Consider the following 19,900-nt stretch of genomic DNA (forward strand, 5'->3'; position numbering starts at 1 on the left):
TTATTATTGTGTGAGATGGATTCTGCAGGGTAAGCAATCCTTTTAATGAGAATAGGGTGTCTTTCCCCCCCCCCCCCCCACCCCGTCCTAATAAACAACTGGAAGCTGTTTATTAGGACATGGCCACAAAGTGACATTATTGTAGAGCTGCAGCAATAGGACAGAGTTGGCTGGAACTCAGAGCTTGAGTGAAAACTTTCAGTATGATTTCAGATTTTGTTTGACAACAGAATAGGAGATTTTGACTGAAATGTTTCTGAAATTAGCAAAACCCTCAACCACTCAGAGAGCTAAATATGAAACCTCAAATTTTGATGGGGAGAAAAAAAGTGATGACATTTTCCTTCCAGATTTGGATCAGACCCAACAATATACTTCACTTTTTATAGGACCCAAATAGTCATGATAGGAATTAAACTGCATAGATACATCAGAAATAGAAAAGACAAAAGACTAATAAAAGTATCAGATACATACAAGGCAGAAAGCTGAAAAGAGCAGAGAAGAAAATGAGATAAAGGAGGAAAGTATAGCTTATATGGGGAAAAATGAGACCAGAGTAGAGATGGAGGCACAGATGTGAGTGGTCATGGGGCAGGGCAGAAATGCTCCTGCCCCAGCCATGGAGAATGCAGTCATGAACAAGGCAAGGAGTACAAAGCATGGATTCTGGAGCAAGTCCAGGGGAGGGAGACCAGGCTGGTCAGGGGGATGGAGCAGCTCTGCTGTAAGGAGAGGCTGAGAAAATTTGGATTGTTCATCCTGGAGAAGAGAAAGCTTTGGGGTGACCTCATTATGGCTTTCTAGTACCTGAAGAGAGCCCACAGGAAAGATGGAGAGAGACTCTGGACAAGGGCCTGCAGTGACAGGACAAGGGGGAATGGCTTCACACTGACAGGGAGCAGGGTTAGATTGGGTATTAGGAAGAAATTCTTCCCTATGAGGGTGGTGAGGCCCTGGCACAGGCTGCCCAGAGAAGCTGTGGCTGCCCCATCCCTGGCAGTGTCCAAGGCCAGGCTGGATGGGGCTCTGAGCAAGCTGGGATAGTGGGAGGCATCCCTGCCCATGGCGGGGGGGTTGGAATGAGATGATCTTTAAGATCCCTTCCAAACCAAACCATTCTGTGATTCTGTGATTTTATGATTCTGTGATTCTACTTTTCTATGATTCCATGATTTTGTGACTTTGCACTCTTTATGCACGAGGCCTGAGGCCTTGGGAGGTGCAAACTGGGAGGTGCAAACTGGGAGCAGAAACCATCCATTGGAGAGGCGGTGTTTTGGGAGGAACCAGCAATACCTTTGACCAAAGGAGCCGACTGGGACCTACAAGCCAGAGGTTTTCTGGCTTCCTTTGGTGCCACTGACCCAGCTCTTGCTTCTCTGACTACAAAATGGAAACAACAACTATCATCCCCCTCTTGTTTATCTCCTGAACCCCTTTGGAAGCGGTTCACGGTTTGCCCTGGGTTTTGCTCCCTGTCTCTCCATGCTCCGTGCCGGGGATCCCGGGGTCACCGCCGTAGGACAAAACAGCGGGAACAACAATAACTGCACCGTCCTGACACAGGAGGGGGGACGATTGTTTGGAGCCTTCAAAGCCCACAACTGTTGGTACAAATGACAGATACAATCAGGCCTCGGGTTTTTTCCTTACATTTCTATGTCTGGGGAAGGGTGTCAGCCACTGTTCTCAGCCACTCTAGCAAACTGAAGCTAAAGATTCGGGCAGGTGGGGGAGAGAGAGAGAGAAATGCATTGAATTGCCATCGAAAGAAACATGCATAATTTTTAGAAATGCTTTGTGTCAGTTTCAAAGATCCGACTGGGAATGCAGCTTATTCTCTGGCCAACATGTTTCCTTTGCAAAAGACACAACTGGTGTACTTGGGGTTTTTTTTTAGTCTCCAGCAGCAGTCGGTACCTATGTTTTCTTTGACTGACATGCCTGTAAGTTCAATCAGCTGAAATGGTTTATGTGCAGCAAGGGGTGGGCAAGTTCACATGGTACTCTAAGAGGACCTTGAGACAAACTCTAGTCTCACTGATGTAACTGGAGGTTCTGTTTCAGATCTCTGCTGATCTGAGAAGGATGGAGCCAAAAAAAATTACATACTTAACCCTTCTGGTAGAAAACAGCACAGGAAGCAGAGAAAATAATGTAACATTCCTCTGAAGCCCCATTGCAGAGTTGTGGTTAAATATGATTAAAGTTCTTATCCTCCCACTGCCTTTACAAGAGCATAAAAATGTTACCTCTGAAGTTTTGCTGGAGTTGGACTTATCAAAAAACAAACAAATAAACCCCTGCAATAGTTAAGCACTGTTACTTAATAGAGCTTGAAATACTAACCAGCTTCTAATGTAAAAGTACCAAATTTAAATCCACTTCTTTTATTTGCCATGGTTAAATCTAGGGTTTAACCTAAACCAAAGATTTCTTTTTTTCTGCCTAAGCCTTGATGTGTTTATGGCACACTGCTTGTGGTGATAATCATACTTTCAGTAGCAATATCTCTTCTTCAAAGCCAGGTCTATCATTTCTTTTCACTGACCTCAACAGTTTCCTGAGCAAAATTCTGTGGATAGAAAAAAAAAAAAAACACCTCTATTTTAAAACCAGCTCAAATCCAAACATCTTTCTGAAATTATTTAAATTTTTAAAAAGAATGTATCTTTCTTGCTTTACTCTGCCATTATATCCACCAGTGTCATCACTGCATGGCTTCCACTCAACCAGACAGACCACAAAGCCTAAAGCCTTTATCCACTTTCTCTTTGATGAACATTCAGTGCCTTGTTTTGGAATTTTGTTTCATTTCTTTCATTGAGGGAAGTGCTGGCACCATCTGCTGGGACTTTTGTCACTGCAACCACTAAAGAAAGAATCAGAGAATCACAGAATGGGATGGGTTGGGTTGGAAGGGACCTTAAAAGATCACCTCATTCCAACCCCCCTGCCATGGGCAGGGACACCTTCCACCATCCCAGCTTGCTCAGAGCCCTATCCAGCCTGGCCTTGGACACTGCCAGGGGCAGCCACAGCTGCTCTGGGCACCCTGTGCCAGAGCCTCAGCACCCTCACAGGGAACAATTTCTTCCATATACCAAATAGAACCGTGCTCTCTGTCAGTGTGAAGCCATTCCCCCTTGTCCTGTCACTGCAGGCCCTTGTCCAGAGTCTCTCTCCATCTTTCCTGTGGGTTCCCTTCAGGCACTGGAATCTCACAGTGAGGTCACTCTGGAACCTTCTCCTCTCCAGGCTGAACAATCCCAGTTCTCTCAGCCTTTCCTCCCATATGAGGTCTCAGTCCTTGCATCTATAAATGTACTAAATATTTCCAGTTTGACTCATATAGGTACTTTTTTTTGTTATTATTTTTATTTTTTCCACACCTGTGCTAGATTTAGATTGCATTCATCAGACCTCAGCAATTCCCTGCAGTTCTGGGTCCTGCCTGGGTTTGGGGAGGCAACTAAAAAGTCTTCTGTACAGTTTGGTGCTGAGACTAATCAGATTAATGAAGGTGATAGGACAAGGTTTTAAACTGAAAGAAGGTAAACTCAGACTAGATATAAGGAAGACAGTTTTTTATAGTGAGGGTGGTGAAACACTAGAACAAGTTGTCCAGACAGGTGATGGATAACCATCCCCAAAAAATATTTAAAGGCAGGTTGGAGGAGACTCTGAGCAACCTGGTCTGTGGAAGATGTCCCTGTTCACTGCAGGGGGATTGGAGTAGATGCCCTTTGGAGGGCCCTTTCAACCCAAATAATCCTATGGTTCTATGGTTCTGTGATTCTACCGACTTGAGTCCTATTGTCCAGCTCCTGTATAAATGGATTTGATTTGTGAAGGAGGCCACTGAGTTTAAATGGAGAGGGCTGAGATGAAAAACAGCCTCAAAGAAAGACTGAAGCACTTCCTTAATTTGTTAAGATTCAGGAAACAGGGGTCATTCTGTAACAATATTACCAAACTCTTTTTCTGTAGATCTCAGAGCAAGATGTTAATAAGCTGAGAACTACAGGAACAGGGATTCAAATTGGCAAAAATGGTTTTATAACATTTTCAGTCTTAAATATAAGCATTTAACTGGAAATTATTGTAGTCAATAAATCTAGGAATTACTACAAAAATTAGATTCACAAGATTGCTGGGAATGTAAAACTAGGAGAATGTCTAAAGTACCATTTATGTTTCTATCATATCCCTCATAATTTTTAAATGGTTATTGAAATACATACTAGAATATGTATATTTTATATGGATATAATATATAGTCATACTATAAAATGCATTTGTGTATTACATATATTTTGTATATTTATATATAATACATACGTATAATATAATTACATGGAATTGCCAAAGCTTTAACTCCTAAACATCATAACATATGCATTTCTTAGTAATTTTAAAATTTTACTACCTATCTTTATTCAGTATTTTATGTCTTGTCATGAATTAAGAGGTATTTAAATCCTTATGATAGGTGATTCACAGAGTAAGCCTTAAATATATATAAGCCTGTTATATTTTGAGGACAACCTCCCATTTGAATCTCCAGCTTCACCAAGGAAAGGGTAATTTCTTTTTTTTATCATGGATCCAAAATGAAATTACCCAATTTCAGGGTTCAAAAGCAGTTTTTAAGGTAGTACACTGGAAACAGCAGAACAAAATTAATTGAATGAGCGTCCCTCTAGGGTGACAAAATCACTGACCTCTGATTGCACATGTCATCTAAACCAGGTGAGCAAAAACTTTCTACTGGAAGTTGCAAGTCTCTCTGATACTCTATACTGAGCTGATCACTGGTGATGGCCAATCCCTATAGAGAATTGCCTTTTTGGGGCATTTTCAAAAAGGAGGTATAATAGTAGTGTGGTTGAATATGGCATATGAGGTCTTATTTTGAAGCTGAATTTCATCTACGGTATAAGCATGCAGCCACATTTGGAAAACTTGAAACTGGGCAATTCCCAATTCAAGTTTGGCTTTCTGGTTGATTTTGTTAGTTTTTCAAATATTGGTTTGGCAGATTTTAAAGCATCAAAACAACTTGATAAGAGCTGACGTAATTTGGCACTGATAATTTGAAGCAGGTGCCAGACCTACCTGCATGATGCACTCTGAATAGGGCTGTTGGGGGAAACAGTGGCAGCACCTGCCAGTTCTTAGGAAAAGTCTGACATTCCATTTTTAGGCCCATTTCTTCAGTTCAGTCTGAGACACTGCTCACTGCTTCATCCAGCCTCATCCCCAATGGACTGTGGAGCACATTGTCCTGAGGAATCTGAGGGCTCCGGGCAGATGGAGCGGTGATGTCATCTGACTTTTCCATTTCTACTTCCTATGAACATTTGCCTTATTCTTACATGCCAGCTCTTTCTCGGCATGTTTTAGACTAGAAACATTTTTTTTTTTCCTGGGTGTAGAGAAGGAATCACTTCTTTTTGATTTCAGACAAGATCTGGCAAGTGAGGTCTTGTTGCTAGTCAAAGAAAAAGCCTTAAAAAAATTAACACAGAATCTGTGTTTAGCAAAGTGATTTGCATAAGCTGTACACTTGGTTCTTAGAGTTGGAACAGTTCTAACCTATGACAAATTCCTCTGTCTGGGCTGTCTTCCAAAATCATTTTCATCTACCCTGGCAAAAGAACTGAAGTCTGCGTTCTGCACTAATTAAAGGCCTTCAGGAGAAGGGCCCCAGATGAAATGCTGACACACTTTGTACACGCTTTATTTGTGAAAGGGGATACTGAGCCCATTTGATGGCGCCTCCTGCTCCGTCAGGCCGTGCAAAATTTTAAGTGGGGAAACAAAATGGGCACAGTTATGTCTTGTTAAGGTTCTGAGTTACTAAAACACTGCAGTTTTCTCCATTAAAAAGCATGATATGGAGATTTTTTGATCTTTGAATAACACTAATAAGCAGTAAAAAGTAAAAAGTAAAAACCCCATGGCAGTTCCTTAGTGAATATGAACTGACACTCCCAATTTTTATTAAGTACTGTGGCTTAATGGAGCTGAGTCTCTGTCTCCCTAAATATCTTAATTTTGGAAACAGCAGAATATACACCCAACATCTCTTTTACATAAAACTGGGAACTGCTGAAAAGGAAAGGCAGGGAGAACAGCTGTCCCAATAACTCTCTGGAATTCTTCCAGCAGGACTACCACTCCACTAGGGATGCTTTCCATTCTAGATCCATGACAGGCTTCTTAGCTTTTTAATATTGCCAATGTATTCAATGGAAATCAGAGTCCTTGACTGAGGAAGGCACCCAGAAAGTCTTTTTTTCTGAAGTTGTTGTCCTGAGTATTCACCACCTGCTTTGGAACACACGTGCTTTGGCTGAAGAGAGATTTTAACTACTCTGAATGTTAACTGCTTTATCCAAATACCCAGCAGGAGGCAAGGAAAGAAACTCCTCCTCTGTGGGGAGTCTCACCTAGTAGGAAGTGTTCTCTGAAAACATGGATTAGACTCAACTCTGCAGCTGAACTACATGAAGAGCTCCTGCAGAGACTAACAGAGCTTAACCAGGGTTCAATGCACTCACCCTGGCCAGGGAGAGGAGGGAAGTACATCTATCCAGCAGCAGATGTTTGAATGCTTAGTGACCTGTGGGAAAACACTTGGGAGAGGCAAGGGCACTTAGGCAGCTGCATGGTGTTTGTGGAATTTAAGGAATCCCAGCTCATGTCCTAGTCTTTTCTCCTTGCTCGTTTGCAATGAGTGCAGAAAAGAAAAAAAAAAAAAGGAGGAGCAGGAGGATTTCTCCCTCAGATATTCTTTCAGCATTCCTCAGGCTTCACCCTGTGTGCCTGCTGCAGCCTTCACGAAAGGATTTTATTGTAAAGCAGCAATGCAGTGATTCCATAGCCTCTGAGACATATTCAGGTTTTTTGCTAGCAAATAAACATACAAACATAATAAACATTCTTTATGAATCCTCATCCTTTCCTTAGGAGGATGAATTTCTAGCCTGTTTTCTATGAATCTGAAATGCAAAATTTCCACAAGTGCAAATGCTCCAGTTTTTTTCTGCCTTCTTGGGCACAGGGGACAATCCTGTCTTGTTTTTGTCCCTAAAAGTATTGACTGTATTAGACACTGGGCACGTGCTTTTGAAAGAAAAGCACCATGAATGCTTGCATGTCCCTGTATTATCAGCCACGTGCTCCGTCCCTGGGAGACAAACGGGCCACTGAAATGCGGCTGGCCTGGACGTCCCACATACCAAGCAGATGCAAGCAGAATGCCATAGGGAAATAAGAAACACATTGTATGTGATTTAAAAGGCTTACAGCTATGGGATATCCCTCTGAAAGTCTAATGAACATCTCCAGCACATAGACAATCAAAGTGCAAAACGCACCCTGCATCAGGATACAAAACCATGGTCTCAGAAGAGACCCACAAAATAAATCTACTGACAGCAGCACCTATAAATCATGCAACTCCAGCACTTGGGTTGTCAAAATGTCTCCAAGCTCAGAATTTTCTGTGGAGAGGAGGCTGTCCACACAGATTCTTTTTAAATTTTATGCCTTCTGTTTGCCTCTAGAGTGAGCTTGTGTCCTGGGTTTGGGATTTATGTTTGTTTTGCTTTCTTTCTCTCCTAATATGACCCAGACTGACTTTGACGAAGTTAGTGGTTAGAAATTCAGATTTCTTACCACAAGGCTGGGAAAAAAATAAATACAAACACTTGTTCAAGTGACTGAAAATACAGGCATTTTTTAACCTGATGACTGTTGGGGTGATTGGATCAATGTTTGGATATAGTGGGGAGAATATCTAGGAAAAAGGAAGGGGGAAAAGGGTAAATCTCTCAGGATTAATCTTCTGGGGGTACTTTGCACAGACATCCCTACTTATGACACCTATGAGCTCCTGGAAGTAGATTTGCAGAGTTTCCACCAAAAGCTAAGCTGGCAAAGGAGCAAGCAGTTAACAAGATAATTTCATCCCTCATTCTCAAAGGGAAACAGCTCTGAAACAATTCCTTCTAGAAATGTGTTAATTCCCAAGTAAAGGGATAGCTGGTGTTAAACCTGTATTGTGAGGTGAGAAGCAGCATTAAGCAGGCCAGGCTCAGTGGCTTTCTATCCACAAGACTAATTGTAACAAGAGCTTAGAACTGTCTATTCTGCAGTTTGAGCCCAAATAGCCTTGATTGTGTTGTTCCTGCTTATCCCTGTGTCCCATGCCTTGCACAGAAGGGCTCTGACACACCTTAAGGAGCAGAAACTATTCCAATTCTGCTCCTCCATAGACTGATGAATGTTTGTAAGACTTTGGAGCATGCACAGCATAACATTTTTGTACGCAAATTCTGGAGGGTGTCTCAACTCTGGGGACAAAACTCTGGGAAAACACCATAAAAACAGCAACACCAACATTCCTCAGATGCTGCATGGAGAGATGATCAAGGCTGCCAGGAGCAAATGATGCACTTTCACACACAAAAGAGGAAGAGTGGTGACAGATACTGACAGGGACTAGGCTGAGACTCGGGAGACCAGGCTGAGAGATTCAGCACTAACTCCTGGTCCACCACTGAACTGCTGCAGAACATGGGAAACTCAATTTGCTTCTGTTTTCTTGCCGATTCATAGTGTAAACTCCTGAGGGTGATGACTGTCCCTTGCTGTACTACTGCAGTTGAAACAGTAACATGTAAATAACTTAGACAAACCAACCAAATCAGCTGGTGGAAGGGTGCAGATGGGCATGTAAAGAGATATGAGTGAAAGAATGTGAAGGAGCAGAGAAGACAGGGGGAAAGAATGGCCTGAAATGAAAAATTAAAAAGTGAGGAAAGGGAGTTAACAAATAGCAGAAGAGCACAGACAGAACACAGTCATTCCAAAATCAGCTGATGCCTGCTCTTTCCCACTGTCCAGAGGGAGATTTCAAAGTGGTTTAAACACAGAAGTGAGCAGGGAAACCATCCTGCCCTTCACCAGCCCTCTGCTAATCCCAGTTCCCCATTCATGAACTCCTAAAAAACCTTCAGTAATCTGAACCTGTAAAACGATTGGTTTAAGGTAGAACCTCTCCTTAAGGACCCAGCACAGCCATCTCCCCAGCACACCACTGCCAGCATTTATTAGTCCTCCAGGGGTCATCTTTTACCTGTGCTAATATAATTCTGCTAAAACCTTCTGGCTGTCTGGGGCCTGGCTGTCTTCAGCAGCACACCAGTGTGAAATATTTATGGATTAAAATACAATTAAAATGCAATTTTCAGGCATTTTGAGAGGAAGTCTTGAGCTCTACTTATGGCTAAGTGATAGACTCTATAAGGTTGCGAGTAACAGCTGAGAGGCTCAGAATACTGTGATAGAAGGTGAAGTCCATGGAGAGGCCCAAGCTAATGCATTTTCAAGTCAGTGGAAATATTTCTCTGTTTCTCTGAATGTTGAATTGGTCTGCAAGGGACTGGATGAGATCCAGTTGAGGCCCATAGCTACCAGAAGTTGCTACCAACCAATGACTGCTCAGAGGGTCACATTAAGCAAAAAGATAGCTGCAGTAAGATGTTTAGTGACCAATGGCTGCAGACACAAAATATTTTTCATTCTTCACAGTGATCTGAGGTCAGAAGACCAGGGAAGAAAAGGCATAAAGGCAATAATAATGAATTTATCAGTCCACACCTACTCCCACCAAGGGATCTGGAGGAACAGTGAGATTTCCCATTCTATTTCCCAAAAGATCCAGGGAGCTGCAGGCTGGAGTCGCTGTGCTGATCAGGCTGACTCCCTTTACCAGCAGTGAACTGCTGCTTTAAAATAAAAATCCAAGAATGGACCTATAACTAGGACACTGCCAAACATAACTGAGATTTCTTAGAATCTGCTCTCACTGTGAGTTTTGTGTAAAATGTTTCCCAAGATCTCCTTGTGTGGCTGTTAGATATTGCAGTTGATGTGCTGTGAAAGATTTTAAATGGCAAGTCAGAGTGTTTCCTGAGAACTTTCTGTTATGGACAGCTCTTAAGTTAAACTGGGAAAACAGAACAACAACAAAAAGCAACAATGAGGCTATAAAGGAATGGGGAATATTCCCAGTTTCCCCCTTCACTGATAATTAGTCAGAAACACAGACTTTAGGTTCAGCCTGAAGGAAGACACTGGAATAAAAATTGCAAAGGATCAAAGGGATTCTTCAGCCATTTTAAATCTTTAGTGAGAAAGCTAAACTAAACACTGCAATGCATTTTAAGAATAAATTGTCTAGAGAAATAATGGAACTTTTAATTTTAGGGATTTCTCAGCAAAGACCAGGCTAATGCTTGCTAGGAACAATTTAGGTGGTGCTGATGCTATGGTGGAGCAGGAGAATAGACCAGGAGACCTCTTCAGGTCTCCTGTAAATTTATCTTCTTAGATTCTGTGCCTACAAACAGGAGTGTTTGCCAAGAACATGCTAAACTTGGGAAGGTGTGCAGTAATGTTTTAAATCCATTTATATACAAACTAAAGTTTAAGAAAATATACATATGAGATGAAGAACTGCAAATGAAAGATGACAGAGAAATAACACACAGGCATTTGAAATGTGGGCCGAAAATAAAACAGGATTCAGCCTGGAAAATGCATGCTAACATACTTGGGGAAATATAATCCTAAATAATATCCTCAGTGGGAAAGCAAAACCTGGAAATAATTTATTTTACAAAGGAATCTTTGGGCTGATTGAGGACAGTGAATCAGATAGATGCGTTTTAAGCACCACCATAACAGCTGGAGCTCAGCTGGAACTTCCAAATTCAGATTTGCTGCTGCTGCAACCTGACACACACAAATAAATCCCCCAGCACTCACAGTAAGAGTCTACCAGCTGATTTATAGTTTGATTGAAAATGTGAGTCTCAGAAGCTTCAGCTGGAGACCATCAGCTGTGCCTGGAGATAGGGCCTGATGAAAATCAGGTTGAACACTGTTTCCAACAGAGCAAGGAAGCAGGCACCTTCCCATCCCTCCCCAGTTTACGTGTAGTAAGGCAGTTTGAGGAAGATCTTGACTCCCTGACATTAGTAAAGATTAAAATTCCTCTTGTTGGCTTCTAGGGACAAAGAATTGTACCAATACTGGATATTCAAAATTTTTGAGAGTAGTTGGAAGAAAATACTAGGCAAGTAAGTAGAAAAGAATTCAAGTGATGAGGTAAATCACAGAAAACAGAATGAAGCAAAAAAACCCCACCACATACACAGATATTGACAATAAGTCCTGCAAATTATTAGGCATAGTAACTTTTACCTGCCTTGGCTACTAATTCTCTTCCCTACCTTTCTGTTCACAAAGAAATCAAAATCCATTGAGGAAAATTCCTTCACCACCTGATAAGAGCAATCAATTCCAAGGCCCTTGCAAGGGACCTTAAAATGTAGTTAGACAGAGATGACAGAAACCCTACACCTCACCTGCTATATGGGTGGCAGCACTTTTTACCCAGTTACAGAGAAAAATAGTCTAATTTCAGAGACTTATTTCCACAGACTCCAGGAGCAATAATTTTGGTGTCAATGTTTTCTTTAACACAGTTTTCCATTCTGTCAGTGGCACACTCAGCAGCTCCTGCCATAAGCACAAGTCCAAGCAGCTGATGGCAGCGAAGGGAAAGTCTGTGCTGCATGGGAGATCTCTCGACTCCCACAGTGAATTTGCACATTTTAGTGCAGGAGTTCAATGTCCATTACCAGATATTAAAATAAGCTTGGTTCCCTCTGCCTCCAATACTCACTTTGTGGTTGCTGTGTTCTTTCCTAACCATTCCAGCTGGATGGTCCCATGGACTCCTGACTGCTCTTACCTCTCCACGTGGCAGGAAACAGAAGGTGATGTTTCCAAAGGAAGTGACCCACCTTGGAAGTCTATCTCCTGGTTCTGGTGAGATTTAGCCATGGAGTTAAGCAATCCTTCCCCTTCTTCCTCCTCTTGATACTGTTTCTCTATCCAAACCAAGCTTTAATTAGCTCACTTAGGACTTTGTAACCTTAATGTTTGTCTCCTGGCTGTGCAAATCTTCATAAAACAGCAAAGATGAATGCCCAGGATCAGCTACAAAGTACACAGATATAAATCTTGATGAAGAGGAACAATTACTTACTGGTATTTACTTCACCTCTGTTATTTTACTTATGCTCTCTAGTACATTTCTAAATAAATGCCCTTCTTGCTTTAATATTTAAAGATCTCTTGCGCAAGCAGAGAGCATTTTATATGTCTGTTCATATGAAATCTTGTAGTCTGTAGTTATGTTTCTTCATTCAAAAAAATCACATTCTGTAGACCTCTATCAAGTCTTCTAAATTCATTGCTTCAGTATTTCTCGTAAAGTAGTTTCTTGCACTAGATTTGCTGTTCAAGGAGCAATCTTTTTGATTCTATGAGTCCATGAGTTGGGTATTTGGAACACATAGCAAATTAGCAACAAGGGTGAAAATGTTTATGAGCAACTCATAATATTTATAGTGTAAATATTTCTTTGTTACATGGCACTGCTCTTAGAATGTTTCAGAAACATTTCTGAATGTAAACATCTTAATTAATGCAATAAATGTTAAAAGCAAATATATTTATTACCTTCAAAATTAGACCCAGTGAATTTTTGGGGATACACCATATAAAATAAATAGAAAAATAAAATAATTGTGCTGAGCTAAAATGATGGATTTTGCTTTATTCCTGTTAGTTAGGGTGGATATTAGGAAAAGGGCACTGGAACAGGCTTCCCAATGAAATGGTCACAGCCACAAGGCCAGGAGAGGTCAAGGAGTGTTTGGACAATGCTCTCAGGCACAGAGTGGGGTTGCTGGAGTGTCTGTGCACGGCCAGGTGTAGGATTTGATAGTCCTGACAGGTCTCTTCCAACTCTAAGATTCTTTGCAGGATTATTCAGATAACCCAGTATGTTCCCTAGTGGAGTTTTGCCAGTATTTTGGTTTGTTTCATCAACAACTGGATTTCCAGACCTTCTACTTTACAAAGGAAAAAAACCTCTTCTATTTTTATTAACTTCCACATTAGCATTAATGCAGCACTGGACATGTCATTTTTGGGCTTCTGCCTTTCAAGTTCTGATTTGCATTAATCTGGTTCTTCAGCGCTTTTTTTTTTTTTTTTTTTTTTTTTTTTTTTTTTGTGGATATTGACATCTTTTGAAAAATGTTTGGAAAGTGCTATCATGGGACCCCTGATAATATAACCCAAAGGCAGTGGGACCTGCTTTGCCAGCATTGCCACTTTCTGTTACTTCCTTGCTGGTATTATATTGCTAGATTAGTTGACAATATATGGGCAATAATGCAGTCACAATTAAGTCCACTAATCTAGTAACAATATGGCTACATCCCAAATTTCTGAACTCCAGGGCACGTTCTTTGGTGATCTTTTTTCAGTTCCCTTCTTGCTTGTGATTTTGAATACAGGATGTATTGCTGTTGATGTTCAAACCCTTGATTAATAATGTAGTTACCACTGCATCTGCACAGCTAATTTTTTTCTTTTGGCAACATTTCAGTCCTTATTGCTGCGGACCTCAGTTCTCAGCCTTTGCATCAGGTCTTGAACCTGTTTTCACAGAGACATCTGTTAGGTGTTATCTCCTTCAGGTTTTTACTCTATTGATGAAAGTGATGCATCACTGCTTGTACAGTTTCTGCAGCCTTACAATTACCTGGGGGGAACCGAGTTTGCTTTGCTGAAGAAACAAAATCTGAATTACTCAAGAGCTTGTCTGCAATGTCACATAAGCTTTTCATACAGGAGTCTGCAAAGTCTGAAACCACAGCCCTAGTAATGAGTTTTCAGCACAATACAAACTTTAATTGAGTCTTTCCTGACCACTGTGGGTGAAACCTCATTACTTGCATAAATTAGTATCTCTTTGCTTAAACTATTTGCAAAATTTGTCTTAACCAAACCATATTTGTGGTGGCATTTTTCCTTCTCTTGTAGAAAAGTTCATTTCTATTGACAGATTGGTTTATTGCTTTACAAAAATGTCTTTTTGGAAGGTGGAGTCTCTTCATATTTAGTCTCTTTTATATTGACACAAGTAACATTTGCTGATGGACTATTTTTATCTTTATTTGTACCCTTTCCAAGGGATTTATGACCAGGCTTTCCAAAAACAACAAAACATGGGTCAAGGCCATCTGACTTTTCATTAGTCTCTGTATGTGCCATTGCAATGACAAGGTTACAGTCTTTTGGGATAAAAGGAAACCTCTTCTCAGTTGCATTTAAGTAGTGGCCTCATTCTCTGTGTCTTTTGGCTCCTTTGGATTTGGAGTGGTTTCTGTGTTCAAGTGAAATTCTGGTGGCATCCACACTTAATATGTTCACCACAGACACCAAATCCTCCTGGTGATCTGCTGCATTGTTGGAAACTCTGCCCCTCAGCAGATGGTTGTCCTGAATTTCCATCACCCATATGCTTTTCAATGCTGAATGAACACTTTCCAGGGTGTTTTTGAAAGCAGCTCAAGAATTGGAGTGGATCAGATTCCTGAATCAGCCTCAGGAAAAAATAAAATGGAAATGCATAATTATTCCTTACCCACATCTCTGTCTCTTGGCACAAAGGCTCTTTCCATGTTAAAAACTTCTGTGTGAGTACCAGGTGAAATTCTGTTTGGTCTTGCATCAGTGAGATATTCATCTCAGAGAGACGCTGTCAGTGATAGCAATTAGCCCCATCAGTGGCAGAAATTACTTGATTACGAATATGAATGAAGATTAGCAGTGTTCATCATCATGTCACTAAAGTTCACCTTATTTTTTCCTGTTTTCCTGATGTTACTTCATAAGTGATGGTTACTGCTACTTGATAGGCTCTGTCAAGGAGCAGTATTCCAGGAATCCAGCAGGGAGCAGGAGAGGATCATTTTGCATCCACCAGCTCTTGGTGAAACCCTAACAGTGAAGGTCAAGGAAAATGATTCATTCGTTATTGGGTTTGGAATGAAAGGTGCTATTCCATAGGGGAATATTCACCTGCTAAAATTCTGTTGGATAAAGGAAAAGAGGGAGGAAGCACCTGGGGAAAGAACAGGTGGATTTTTGGTGGATACAGGGGAAGACATGGGAAGGGGCTCATAGGTACACATCATGAGTACCACCAGGAAAAGTCCATTTTTCCAAGCTCTGACATTCTAGAAGGGTAACCAGTGATTAGCACATCCATTTCTATATTCCTTGAATGCCAAGTGCTTTGGTTGGGAAGAGATAATATTTGGAAGTGAACAAATCCAGGGATGTAATTCCTGATAGTAAAGCCCTGGGGACCCAGGTTTTGATATTCCAGCAAACAACCCAACAGAGGGAATCCTGGAGGAGATAGAAAACACTGTCACTCCATTGGTGGAATTCCTGGGAAATGGAAAGCAGCAGAAGCAGGAAGAGCAGAGCTGGAACCAGACTCCAGCTGGGTAAGGCAGACACAAAATCCTTTGGAATTAGAACTGGGCACGGGTGAGAAGAACTAATTGTTACATTTGTACCCCATGGATTCCTGAGCAGGATCCCAGCAGGAAAACTCCATGGGAAGATCCAGACTGGGGACTGTTCCCAGATGGGAAGAGTGAGCCTTGGAATTGTCTGAAGGACAGCACAAGGATTAGCTGTCAAATGTAGAGATGTTATCAGGCAATTACTCAGGAGTGTTTAGTTCCCAAGGCAAGTCCATCCTCTGTCTTTTGAAGTTCAGAAATCTGAGAAGACTCTAAGTAATGTAGGAAAATGACTGGCAGATAAAAATTCTGGGGAATTGTAGGGAAAATCATCTTATTAGGGACTCATTTTGTATAGGAATTGTGCAAAAATTATCCAAAAGGACGGGAATCAAATTGGATTGACATATTCCTTGGAGATCACAATCCAGTGGGAAAGCTGAGAGAGGGAAACAAAGCCTAAAAAGGCAAATGAGCCAAATCTGCCAAAACCCTCAAATGGCTACATTCTCTGGCATTGCTGAGGAATTCAGGCAAGCTCCAAGAAAAAGGTGAGCCCATAATGGAATCCTTTATGGGAGACCATATCCAGCTATGACCCTTTCTGGGGAAAGCCATGGGATAGGTTATTCCAGTTTCACAGAATATGTCATTTCCTTGGGGAAAACACTTTACATAACTTTATTGTTTAGCCTAACCAGTAACCTGGGATATCCAAGTCCATCCTCCCTAGTGGGGAGACTGGGAGCACGTCCAGACATGGAGAATTTCTGGGAGAGCCGCAGAGAAGAAAGAGGGCTCCAGCTTTGTAGGTCTGTGTCATAACCCATCCTGTCAGCCACTCCTGCTTGATCCCAGTGGATTTGTCCTCTTGTATTCAACCTCAGCAACACTAATTGCTGGGAATTAAGCAGCCTTTGGTACTTCTTTTCCATAAAACCTCTCCATCCTGCCCTTCAATCCTGTTGTGCACAGAGGAAAAATCCAACACTTCATTTTTTCCCTTCTCCCCTTCACTTTGCTTCCTCTTTTCCTGCAGGCTTTGGGCTATCCAGTCTTGGATGTGGATTAGGCAGAGCACCTTGGAAACTCAGCTGAAGGTGGGATTGGAGCAGTGTTAGAACCATCATGGGTTCTCCCAAGGTTTGGTGTGAGGAGATACATCTTGGAAGGGGCTGGGATTTTGTGCTGTTCTGGGTTTGTGTTTTTGTTTTTTTTTGTTGTTGTTTTGTTTTGTTTTGTTTTGTTTTGGTTTGGTTTGGTTTTTTTTTTTTCTTTCTTTCTTTTCCTTTTGGGCCACCTCGGAGGAAAAGCTGGAAACCAAACCAACTGAAGGGGATTCCCAAATTCCTTTCCAGACCTTTCCAGAGGAGGCCCAAATCCACATGGAGCTGAAAAAAGGGATATGAGGAGAATGGGAATAACTGAGCCTCAGGACTCTGCAGTTTATTATTTTAATGTGTTTGGAGGTGCAGGAAAAATCAAATCACAAAGAAATTCTGTGTCTATAACATCAAGTACAACCTCTTTAAAATCAAATCCTCGGAGCGGGGTTTTCCCCAGCATAAATCCAGATGTGACATGGAAAATCCTCAGCAAGGATTTCCAGCCTTGACTATACAGCTTTTGGAAAAGCTTAGTAGCCAAACAATATCAAATTTATATCAGATTTGTATCAAGTGTGGTGTTTATATCTGGGACCACTCAGTTCCCTGGGTGTGTAAGCCTTTCATGTCGCAAAACTGAGCCATTTTTGAGAATTCCAAGTGTTGTGTCTCTAAGATTCTTAATACAGATAATGTAAAGTGGATTTGTTAGAATGGCAGAAATGTTTTTTCACCTGGAACTGTGTTGGGATAATCAACATTCCTTATATCAGAATTAATTGGTCCTCCTTTTCTTTCTAGATTGTGGATAACTGGGGAGAATATTTGGAATAAAGAAATGAAATGCATGAGGGGAGTTTCATGTTCCCAAGGGAATGCTTCAGGGATGTACAGCTTCTGAACTGCACAAGTAAGTCAGGCTCCCACAGAAACCTTCCAAAGCTGGAAAGGACAGGGAAGAAAATTCCAAGAGTGCTGTGGGAAGTGCTTTCTCCCAGGTCTGCACACTGCTGAGGTTAGAATGACTTAAAAATATTCTTTTTACCTTTCTAGTTCCCAGCCCAGGACTAAAGTTCCCTGGTGTTCCCTGAGTGGCTGCAGCTCCCTGGATGTGGAGGGAGGTCTCTGCTGGAGAGTGGGAGAAATGTCCCTGCTGGTTGCCTTGGTGGGCACAGAGCTCTGATCTTGGCAAGATGGGTTTGTGAGTATTATATCAATCCTACCTCCTTTTTAATCAGTTGTTTTAATTAGTCAGCAGCAGGGACCAGTGTTAGCCAGCTTTAGTCAAGTTTCTTTCTCACAGATTTTTTGTTGTTTTGATCATGAAATCACAAAAACATTAAGGTTTCTAAATTAACCCTGAAAAGCTTCAATGAAGAAATCCTGTGGGAATTGGGGATTGGATATCTGGGATCTTATGGGCCTTCAAGGCCATATTTGGTTTACCTACAGATTTTGCTTTGAAACTCCAAGTTAAGAATAGTAAAAATATGAATCAGTTCTCATGAAACTCAGCTTTCCAAACTTTATTTAGGATCAAAAAATATGGGAATTCCTTTAGCAGAAAAACACCTGGGAAGAAAAGCAGACTTAAAATGCCTGTAAGAAGAATACAGAAAATCATTATGTATATATATACACAGACACACACATACAAATAAAGTAGATATTTTATAGCAGTTGCAGGCAAACTGTCAGGGATGGGTTTTTGAATTTTTTTTAAATTAAAGTATTCTATTTAGTATTCTATAAAGAATACAAAAGTATTCTATAATTATGCATGTGATTTTTGACATTTAATATAGAAGACTAAATCTCTTGCTAGTTTTAGAGTACTGCATTGAAAGTCTATGTGCTTTCTCCTCTTCCTTTCCCTGTGCCAGGAGAGTTTTTAGCAAACTTCTGTTATCTGTAAGAAGATTGTAACATCAGAACTGCTGATTTCAGTGCCTTTATCTGAACTTGATATATTATCTGTATTATTATTTAGATGCATTGTTTTAGACAGAACTGGGGGGCTGGAAGAGAAAATTTAAGGAAAAGATTGTTGAGAAGGGGCAGAGAAATAATCTAGAGAGCCTAATTTAGGATTGAAAGCCATCAGTCTGCTGGCAGGAAATGGTGAAGGAGATCAGCTGGTGTTGAGCACATGTGTTCTGTGGGTTTGTCCCAGCCTGACGAGGGTGTGGGGGACACTCTGCACCCCAGCCAGGGCAGGGAGGGCTGAGAGGGACAGGGGGGTCTCCCCAGCCTGCTGGGAGTGGTGTCACACAAGGCAGGTGCCTGCAAAGGTGCCTTGTCCTTATGGAGATGGGTCCATGGTGTGAGTTTGCCATATACCGAGACCCCTGGTATGGGTCTGTCTCTTGTTTTGTAAAGGGGGAGTGTTGCACAGAACTTGAATTATAATTCGGGATGTTGTGTGCTGTGGTCTTTGGGGCGTGCTTTTTTTTTTGTTTCAAATGGTTCCCACTGGAAAGTTTTGTGTACACATGGCTTTGATCTGCTGGGTTTTGTGCTGCTTGTCCCATTGCAAGCTCTGAGCAAAGGAAGGATGTGGCAGCTCTCTCATTGAGTTGGCATCCTTGGCCTCAGCAGTCGAGGAAGCAGCAGGCAGGTTTCTTGCCTGCTGAACCACTTCTTGTGGTGTTAAAGCTGACATCCAGTGCTAAAGAAAATTCCTCTCTTTTCATGTGATAGCAGCACTGACAGGAGAAGGAAGGACTGGGGCAGACTACTAAAAAGCTCAGAATTTCAGGTGTGACACAAAAGAAATCTCAGAGTGCAAAAATAGAAATATGCGCCCAAATTGCCTCTGGAGGCACTTTTTGGTGTCTATCCTCCTGCAATTGTGTCTTCTGAAAATTCAACCCTTTTATTCATTGTGCTGTACAAAACACTTTTCATAATTCCAGGAAGCAGATGATACTAAAATTTGGAGAAATTTGGATGTGTTGAAACAAGCTATTCTTTCTTCTCCAGTGTGAGATGCTTGATGTTAGGAAATACTAAAAAACAAGAAAATGTTTATAGTTGAGTTGGTCTCTCTTTATTTATTAACCCCTCACTTTTTTTTTTTTTAAACAGAGGAGTAAATGGGAAGGTTACAGGAACTAAAGCTGGATGTAATAAATCCCCAAACCTTAATAACAAAAGAAGCTTCTTTAATGGAGAAGTTAACAGTCCTGTGAGGGGATTATTTTTTAATAATAATGAGCTGTTTGTTCTGAAATTGTGTTTGCTAGGGAAAGAAGGTGAGGATGAGAAATTCTGGGCTGAATGGATTTTTTTCCATGAAATACCAAAAGCAATATT

The sequence above is a fragment of the Lonchura striata genome, chromosome 1A (assembly GCF_050655825.1).
Source record: "Lonchura striata isolate lonStrDom1 chromosome 1A, ASM5065582v1, whole genome shotgun sequence".
Lineage (NCBI taxonomy): Eukaryota > Metazoa > Chordata > Aves > Passeriformes > Estrildidae > Lonchura > Lonchura striata.